We start from the raw sequence: 10,376 nt of genomic DNA, 5'->3' as shown, positions 1-10,376 counted from the left end.
TAAGAAAAACAGAAATGAAAAGCAAGAGTATAAAAGGCCCAGAGTGGCGAAATTGAACACAAGAAGCGGGTGGGCCAAGCCTGAAGAAGGCTCAGAGAAGCCGAAACGTCGCGAATGGCCCACCACAGTGCACTACACCCGCTTAAGGGTAATTTTTTGAACAGGGGGCACCAACACCAGTCCCATTGATGGCCCGTGCACTCAGGTTCCGGCATGGCCGGGCCTGCTCTTTCCCCACACCCTAACCAGCCAGTGCCTCATGGGATTGGTGGTGCCCCTGCCCATTGCCTCTCTCCCTCATTGTGGGGAGCCCCCCACCCACTACCTTATCCTTACCCTAACCCCTTTGCCCCCCTCCCCCCTCCCCTTCGAGCCCTAACCCTAAGGGACACCTAAAGGCCTAAATAAAGAGAACATAAGACAAGAAAGTCAGAAGAAAAACGGAGTACACAAGACAAGAAAGTCAGAAGAAAAACAGAGTACACAAGGAAAGGATTTACAGGAAGGGGGTGCCATAACGGAAAAATACAGAACATAGGACGGGATGTCTAAAAGAGAAGGGGGTGCCATTTAAAGAAATAAGAATAAATAAAGAGCAAGAAAGAGAATAAAGAACAAGAGAAAAACTAAGGAAAAACAGAAATACAAAGAGAAAGATAAAGAAAAACAGAAAGAATAAAGAACAAAAAGTATAAAGAACAAACAGAAATACAAAGAGAAAGATAAAGAAAAACAGAAAGAATAAAGAACAAGAATAAAGAACAAACAGAAATACAAAGAGAAAGATAAAGAAAAACAGAAAGAACAAAGAACAACAGAAAAAGATAGAAAAAGGGAGAGCTAAAGCAGAAAAAACTGAGAACAAGAAAAAGTAAGAAACAGAAAAAGTTAAGAAAAACAGAAATGAAAAGCAAGAGTATAAAAGGCCCAGAGTGGCGAAATTGAACACAAGAAGCGGGTGGGCCAAGCCTGAAGAAGGCTCAGAGAAGCCGAAACGTCGCGAATGGCCCACCACAGTGCACTACACCCGCTTAAGGGTAATTTTTTGAACAGGGGGCACCAACACCAGTCCCATTGATGGCCCGTGCACTCAGGTTCCGGCATGGCCGGGCCTGCTCTTTCCCCACACCCTAACCAGCCAGTGCCTCATGGGATTGGTGGTGCCCCTGCCCATTGCCTCTCTCCCTCATTGTGGGGAGCCCCCCACCCACTACCTTATCCTTACCCTAACCCCTTTGCCCCCCTCCCCCCTCCCCTTCGAGCCCTAACCCTAAGGGACACCTAAAGGCCTAAATAAAGAGAACATAAGACAAGAAAGTCAGAAGAAAAACGGAGTACACAAGACAAGAAAGTCAGAAGAAAAACAGAGTACACAAGGAAAGGATTTACAGGAAGGGGGTGCCATAACGGAAAAATACAGAACATAGGACGGGATGTCTAAAAGAGAAGGGGGTGCCATTTAAAGAAATAAGAATAAATAAAGAGCAAGAAAGAGAATAAAGAACAAGAGAAAAACTAAGGAAAAACAGAAATACAAAGAGAAAGATAAAGAAAAACAGAAAGAATAAAGAACAAAAAGTATAAAGAACAAACAGAAATACAAAGAGAAAGATAAAGAAAAACAGAAAGAATAAAGAACAAGAATAAAGAACAAACAGAAATACAAAGAGAAAGATAAAGAAAAACAGAAAGAACAAAGAACAACAGAAAAAGATAGAAAAAGGGAGAGCTAAAGCAGAAAAAACTGAGAACAAGAAAAAGTAAGAAACAGAAAAAGTTAAGAAAAACAGAAATGAAAAGCAAGAGTATAAAAGGCCCAGAGTGGCGAAATTGAACACAAGAAGCGGGTGGGCCAAGCCTGAAGAAGGCTCAGAGAAGCCGAAACGTCGCGAATGGCCCACCACAGTGCACTACACCCGCTTAAGGGTAATTTTTTGAACAGGGGGCACCAACACCAGTCCCATTGATGGCCCGTGCACTCAGGTTCCGGCATGGCCGGGCCTGCTCTTTCCCCACACCCTAACCAGCCAGTGCCTCATGGGATTGGTGGTGCCCCTGCCCATTGCCTCTCTCCCTCATTGTGGGGAGCCCCCCACCCACTACCTTATCCTTACCCTAACCCCTTTGCCCCCCTCCCCCCTCCCCTTCGAGCCCTAACCCTAAGGGACACCTAAAGGCCTAAATAAAGAGAACATAAGACAAGAAAGTCAGAAGAAAAACGGAGTACACAAGACAAGAAAGTCAGAAGAAAAACAGAGTACACAAGGAAAGGATTTACAGGAAGGGGGTGCCATAACGGAAAAATACAGAACATAGGACGGGATGTCTAAAAGAGAAGGGGGTGCCATTTAAAGAAATAAGAATAAATAAAGAGCAAGAAAGAGAATAAAGAACAAGAGAAAAACTAAGGAAAAACAGAAATACAAAGAGAAAGATAAAGAAAAACAGAAAGAATAAAGAACAAAAAGTATAAAGAACAAACAGAAATACAAAGAGAAAGATAAAGAAAAACAGAAAGAATAAAGAACAAGAATAAAGAACAAACAGAAATACAAAGAGAAAGATAAAGAAAAACAGAAAGAACAAAGAACAACAGAAAAAGATAGAAAAAGGGAGAGCTAAAGCAGAAAAAACTGAGAACAAGAAAAAGTAAGAAACAGAAAAAGTTAAGAAAAACAGAAATGAAAAGCAAGAGTATAAAAGGCCCAGAGTGGCGAAATTGAACACAAGAAGCGGGTGGGCCAAGCCTGAAGAAGGCTCAGAGAAGCCGAAACGTCGCGAATGGCCCACCACAGTGCACTACACCCGCTTAAGGGTAATTTTTTGAACAGGGGGCACCAACACCAGTCCCATTGATGGCCCGTGCACTCAGGTTCCGGCATGGCCGGGCCTGCTCTTTCCCCACACCCTAACCAGCCAGTGCCTCATGGGATTGGTGGTGCCCCTGCCCATTGCCTCTCTCCCTCATTGTGGGGAGCCCCCCACCCACTACCTTATCCTTACCCTAACCCCTTTGCCCCCCTCCCCCCTCCCCTTCGAGCCCTAACCCTAAGGGACACCTAAAGGCCTAAATAAAGAGAACATAAGACAAGAAAGTCAGAAGAAAAACGGAGTACACAAGACAAGAAAGTCAGAAGAAAAACAGAGTACACAAGGAAAGGATTTACAGGAAGGGGGTGCCATAACGGAAAAATACAGAACATAGGACGGGATGTCTAAAAGAGAAGGGGGTGCCATTTAAAGAAATAAGAATAAATAAAGAGCAAGAAAGAGAATAAAGAACAAGAGAAAAACTAAGGAAAAACAGAAATACAAAGAGAAAGATAAAGAAAAACAGAAAGAATAAAGAACAAAAAGTATAAAGAACAAACAGAAATACAAAGAGAAAGATAAAGAAAAACAGAAAGAATAAAGAACAAGAATAAAGAACAAACAGAAATACAAAGAGAAAGATAAAGAAAAACAGAAAGAACAAAGAACAACAGAAAAAGATAGAAAAAGGGAGAGCTAAAGCAGAAAAAACTGAGAACAAGAAAAAGTAAGAAACAGAAAAAGTTAAGAAAAACAGAAATGAAAAGCAAGAGTATAAAAGGCCCAGAGTGGCGAAATTGAACACAAGAAGCGGGTGGGCCAAGCCTGAAGAAGGCTCAGAGAAGCCGAAACGTCGCGAATGGCCCACCACAGTGCACTACACCCGCTTAAGGGTAATTTTTTGAACAGGGGGCACCAACACCAGTCCCATTGATGGCCCGTGCACTCAGGTTCCGGCATGGCCGGGCCTGCTCTTTCCCCACACCCTAACCCCTACCCCTAACCCTAACCCCTAACCCCCTAACCCCCTAACCCTAACCCCTAACCCTAACCCTAACCCTAACCCTAACCCTAACCCTAACCCTAACCCCCTAACCCTAACCCCTTTGACCCCCCTCCCCTCCTCCCCCCTCTTATCCCTCACCTAAGGGAACAATATAAAACCTAAGAAAAGGAAGCAGAAAGTCACGTAAAAGACACAAAGAAAGATAAGACAAACAAAGAGGGAAAAAGTGACACAAACAAAGAAAAGAGAAACTAAGAAAGTCACGTAAAGAACACAAAGAAAGATAAGAAAACTCAAGAAAGAGCATAAGGAAGTCACGTATAAGACACATAAAGCCTAAGAAAAGGAAGAAGAAAGTCAAGTAAAAGACACAAAGAAAGATAAGACAAACAAAGAGGAAAAAGTGACACAAACAAAGAAAAGAGAAACTAAGAAAGTCACGTAAAGGACACAAAGAAAGATAAGAAAACTCAAGAAAGAGCAAAAGGAAGTCACGTAAAAGACACAAGTTAATAATAAGAAAGTCACGTTAAAGACACAAAGAAAGATAAGACAAACAAAGGAGGAATAAGTGACACAAACAGAAAAAATGGAAAGGATATAAAGGAAGGGGGTGCCATTAAAGAGAATATAAAGAACACAGGACGGGATGTCTATAATGCAGGGGGTGCCATGTAAACAAAAAGAAGAAAACATAGAAAAAAACAAGTAAACAAAAGGGTTGAGGTTGAAAGACAAAACGTAAAGAAAGACAGACAAAGGGAGAATCACGTAAAAGCTGAGAAACAGAAAAAGCTTAGAAAAAGAAATCTCAAAAGAAACAAAAGGGGCGGAGACAGCCCAGTATAAAAGGCCCTGTGTGGCAACATAAAGAATCAGAAAGACGTTGGGCCAGCCTGAAGAAGGCTGCACCCAGCCGAAACGTCGCGATGGCCCAACGGCAGTGCACTACACCCGCTAAGGGTAATTTTTTGAACAGGGGGCACCGTTCCCAGTCCCATTTGATGGACCGTGCATTCAGGTTCCGGCAATAGCCGGGCCTGGTCTTTACCCAACACCTAACCAGCCTGTGCCTCATGGGATTGGTGGTGCCCCTGCCTAATAACTCTCTCCCTAAGAATGGGAATCCCCCCACCCACTAACTTTCCCTAACCCTAACCCCTTTGACCCCCCTCCCCTCCTCCCCCCTCTTATCCCTCACCTAAGGGAACAATATAAAACCTAAGAAAAGGAAGCAGAAAGTCACGTAAAAGACACAAAGAAAGATAAGACAAACAAAGAGGGAAAAAGTGACACAAACAAAGAAAAGAGAAACTAAGAAAGTCACGTAAAGAACACAAAGAAAGATAAGAAAACTCAAGAAAGAGCATAAGGAAGTCACGTATAAGACACATAAAGCCTAAGAAAAGGAAGAAGAAAGTCAAGTAAAAGACACAAAGAAAGATAAGACAAACAAAGAGGAAAAAGTGACACAAACAAAGAAAAGAGAAACTAAGAAAGTCACGTAAAGGACACAAAGAAAGATAAGAAAACTCAAGAAAGAGCAAAAGGAAGTCACGTAAAAGACACAAGTTAATAATAAGAAAGTCACGTTAAAGACACAAAGAAAGATAAGACAAACAAAGGAGGAATAAGTGACACAAACAGAAAAAATGGAAAGGATATAAAGGAAGGGGGTGCCATTAAAGAGAATATAAAGAACACAGGACGGGATGTCTATAATGCAGGGGGTGCCATGTAAACAAAAAGAAGAAAACATAGAAAAAAACAAGTAAACAAAAGGGTTGAGGTTGAAAGACAAAACGTAAAGAAAGACAGACAAAGGGAGAATCACGTAAAAGCTGAGAAACAGAAAAAGCTTAGAAAAAGAAATCTCAAAAGAAACAAAAGGGGCGGAGACAGCCCAGTATAAAAGGCCCTGTGTGGCAACATAAAGAATCAGAAAGACGTTGGGCCAGCCTGAAGAAGGCTGCACCCAGCCGAAACGTCGCGATGGCCCAACGGCAGTGCACTACACCCGCTAAGGGTAATTTTTTGAACAGGGGGCACCGTTCCCAGTCCCATTTGATGGACCGTGCATTCAGGTTCCGGCAATAGCCGGGCCTGGTCTTTACCCAACACCTAACCAGCCTGTGCCTCATGGGATTGGTGGTGCCCCTGCCTAATAACTCTCTCCCTAAGAATGGGAATCCCCCCACCCACTAACTTTCCCTAACCCTAACCCCTTTGACCCCCCTCCCCTCCTCCCCCCTCTTATCCCTCACCTAAGGGAACAATATAAAACCTAAGAAAAGGAAGCAGAAAGTCACGTAAAAGACACAAAGAAAGATAAGACAAACAAAGAGGGAAAAAGTGACACAAACAAAGAAAAGAGAAACTAAGAAAGTCACGTAAAGAACACAAAGAAAGATAAGAAAACTCAAGAAAGAGCATAAGGAAGTCACGTATAAGACACATAAAGCCTAAGAAAAGGAAGAAGAAAGTCAAGTAAAAGACACAAAGAAAGATAAGACAAACAAAGAGGAAAAAGTGACACAAACAAAGAAAAGAGAAACTAAGAAAGTCACGTAAAGGACACAAAGAAAGATAAGAAAACTCAAGAAAGAGCAAAAGGAAGTCACGTAAAAGACACAAGTTAATAATAAGAAAGTCACGTTAAAGACACAAAGAAAGATAAGACAAACAAAGGAGGAATAAGTGACACAAACAGAAAAAATGGAAAGGATATAAAGGAAGGGGGTGCCATTAAAGAGAATATAAAGAACACAGGACGGGATGTCTATAATGCAGGGGGTGCCATGTAAACAAAAAGAAGAAAACATAGAAAAAAACAAGTAAACAAAAGGGTTGAGGTTGAAAGACAAAACGTAAAGAAAGACAGACAAAGGGAGAATCACGTAAAAGCTGAGAAACAGAAAAAGCTTAGAAAAAGAAATCTCAAAAGAAACAAAAGGGGCGGAGACAGCCCAGTATAAAAGGCCCTGTGTGGCAACATAAAGAATCAGAAAGACGTTGGGCCAGCCTGAAGAAGGCTGCACCCAGCCGAAACGTCGCGATGGCCCAACGGCAGTGCACTACACCCGCTAAGGGTAATTTTTTGAACAGGGGGCACCGTTCCCAGTCCCATTTGATGGACCGTGCATTCAGGTTCCGGCAATAGCCGGGCCTGGTCTTTACCCAACACCTAACCAGCCTGTGCCTCATGGGATTGGTGGTGCCCCTGCCTAATAACTCTCTCCCTAAGAATGGGAATCCCCCCACCCACTAACTTTCCCTAACCCTAACCCCTTTGACCCCCCTCCCCTCCTCCCCCCTCTTATCCCTCACCTAAGGGAACAATATAAAACCTAAGAAAAGGAAGCAGAAAGTCACGTAAAAGACACAAAGAAAGATAAGACAAACAAAGAGGGAAAAAGTGACACAAACAAAGAAAAGAGAAACTAAGAAAGTCACGTAAAGAACACAAAGAAAGATAAGAAAACTCAAGAAAGAGCATAAGGAAGTCACGTATAAGACACATAAAGCCTAAGAAAAGGAAGAAGAAAGTCAAGTAAAAGACACAAAGAAAGATAAGACAAACAAAGAGGAAAAAGTGACACAAACAAAGAAAAGAGAAACTAAGAAAGTCACGTAAAGGACACAAAGAAAGATAAGAAAACTCAAGAAAGAGCAAAAGGAAGTCACGTAAAAGACACAAGTTAATAATAAGAAAGTCACGTTAAAGACACAAAGAAAGATAAGACAAACAAAGGAGGAATAAGTGACACAAACAGAAAAAATGGAAAGGATATAAAGGAAGGGGGTGCCATTAAAGAGAATATAAAGAACACAGGACGGGATGTCTATAATGCAGGGGGTGCCATGTAAACAAAAAGAAGAAAACATAGAAAAAAACAAGTAAACAAAAGGGTTGAGGTTGAAAGACAAAACGTAAAGAAAGACAGACAAAGGGAGAATCACGTAAAAGCTGAGAAACAGAAAAAGCTTAGAAAAAGAAATCTCAAAAGAAACAAAAGGGGCGGAGACAGCCCAGTATAAAAGGCCCTGTGTGGCAACATAAAGAATCAGAAAGACGTTGGGCCAGCCTGAAGAAGGCTGCACCCAGCCGAAACGTCGCGATGGCCCAACGGCAGTGCACTACACCCGCTAAGGGTAATTTTTTGAACAGGGGGCACCGTTCCCAGTCCCATTTGATGGACCGTGCATTCAGGTTCCGGCAATAGCCGGGCCTGGTCTTTACCCAACACCTAACCAGCCTGTGCCTCATGGGATTGGTGGTGCCCCTGCCTAATAACTCTCTCCCTAAGAATGGGAATCCCCCCACCCACTAACTTTCCCTAACCCTAACCCCTTTGACCCCCCTCCCCTCCTCCCCCCTCTTATCCCTCACCTAAGGGAACAATATAAAACCTAAGAAAAGGAAGCAGAAAGTCACGTAAAAGACACAAAGAAAGATAAGACAAACAAAGAGGGAAAAAGTGACACAAACAAAGAAAAGAGAAACTAAGAAAGTCACGTAAAGAACACAAAGAAAGATAAGAAAACTCAAGAAAGAGCATAAGGAAGTCACGTATAAGACACATAAAGCCTAAGAAAAGGAAGAAGAAAGTCAAGTAAAAGACACAAAGAAAGATAAGACAAACAAAGAGGAAAAAGTGACACAAACAAAGAAAAGAGAAACTAAGAAAGTCACGTAAAGGACACAAAGAAAGATAAGAAAACTCAAGAAAGAGCAAAAGGAAGTCACGTAAAAGACACAAGTTAATAATAAGAAAGTCACGTTAAAGACACAAAGAAAGATAAGACAAACAAAGGAGGAATAAGTGACACAAACAGAAAAAATGGAAAGGATATAAAGGAAGGGGGTGCCATTAAAGAGAATATAAAGAACACAGGACGGGATGTCTATAATGCAGGGGGTGCCATGTAAACAAAAAGAAGAAAACATAGAAAAAAACAAGTAAACAAAAGGGTTGAGGTTGAAAGACAAAACGTAAAGAAAGACAGACAAAGGGAGAATCACGTAAAAGCTGAGAAACAGAAAAAGCTTAGAAAAAGAAATCTCAAAAGAAACAAAAGGGGCGGAGACAGCCCAGTATAAAAGGCCCTGTGTGGCAACATAAAGAATCAGAAAGACGTTGGGCCAGCCTGAAGAAGGCTGCACCCAGCCGAAACGTCGCGATGGCCCAACGGCAGTGCACTACACCCGCTAAGGGTAATTTTTTGAACAGGGGGCACCGTTCCCAGTCCCATTTGATGGACCGTGCATTCAGGTTCCGGCAATAGCCGGGCCTGGTCTTTACCCAACACCTAACCAGCCTGTGCCTCATGGGATTGGTGGTGCCCCTGCCTAATAACTCTCTCCCTAAGAATGGGAATCCCCCCACCCACTAACTTTCCCTAACCCTAACCCCTTTGACCCCCCTCCCCTCCTCCCCCCTCTTATCCCTCACCTAAGGGAACAATATAAAACCTAAGAAAAGGAAGCAGAAAGTCACGTAAAAGACACAAAGAAAGATAAGACAAACAAAGAGGGAAAAAGTGACACAAACAAAGAAAAGAGAAACTAAGAAAGTCACGTAAAGAACACAAAGAAAGATAAGAAAACTCAAGAAAGAGCATAAGGAAGTCACGTATAAGACACATAAAGCCTAAGAAAAGGAAGAAGAAAGTCAAGTAAAAGACACAAAGAAAGATAAGACAAACAAAGAGGAAAAAGTGACACAAACAAAGAAAAGAGAAACTAAGAAAGTCACGTAAAGGACACAAAGAAAGATAAGAAAACTCAAGAAAGAGCAAAAGGAAGTCACGTAAAAGACACAAGTTAATAATAAGAAAGTCACGTTAAAGACACAAAGAAAGATAAGACAAACAAAGGAGGAATAAGTGACACAAACAGAAAAAATGGAAAGGATATAAAGGAAGGGGGTGCCATTAAAGAGAATATAAAGAACACAGGACGGGATGTCTATAATGCAGGGGGTGCCATGTAAACAAAAAGAAGAAAACATAGAAAAAAACAAGTAAACAAAAGGGTTGAGGTTGAAAGACAAAACGTAAAGAAAGACAGACAAAGGGAGAATCACGTAAAAGCTGAGAAACAGAAAAAGCTTAGAAAAAGAAATCTCAAAAGAAACAAAAGGGGCGGAGACAGCCCAGTATAAAAGGCCCTGTGTGGCAACATAAAGAATCAGAAAGACGTTGGGCCAGCCTGAAGAAGGCTGCACCCAGCCGAAACGTCGCGATGGCCCAACGGCAGTGCACTACACCCGCTAAGGGTAATTTTTTGAACAGGGGGCACCGTTCCCAGTCCCATTTGATGGACCGTGCATTCAGGTTCCGGCAATAGCCGGGCCTGGTCTTTACCCAACACCTAACCAGCCTGTGCCTCATGGGATTGGTGGTGCCCCTGCCTAATAACTCTCTCCCTAAGAATGGGAATCCCCCCACCCACTAACTTTCCCTAACCCTAACCCCTTTGACCCCCCTCCCCTCCTCCCCCCTCTTATCCCTCACCTAAGGGAACAATATAAAACCTAAGAAAAGGAAGCAGAAAGTC

Source organism: Maylandia zebra, linkage group LG2, assembly GCF_041146795.1.
Source record: "Maylandia zebra isolate NMK-2024a linkage group LG2, Mzebra_GT3a, whole genome shotgun sequence".
Classification (NCBI taxonomy): Eukaryota; Metazoa; Chordata; class Actinopteri; order Cichliformes; family Cichlidae; genus Maylandia; species Maylandia zebra.
Note: the sequence above shows the minus strand (reverse complement) of the source record.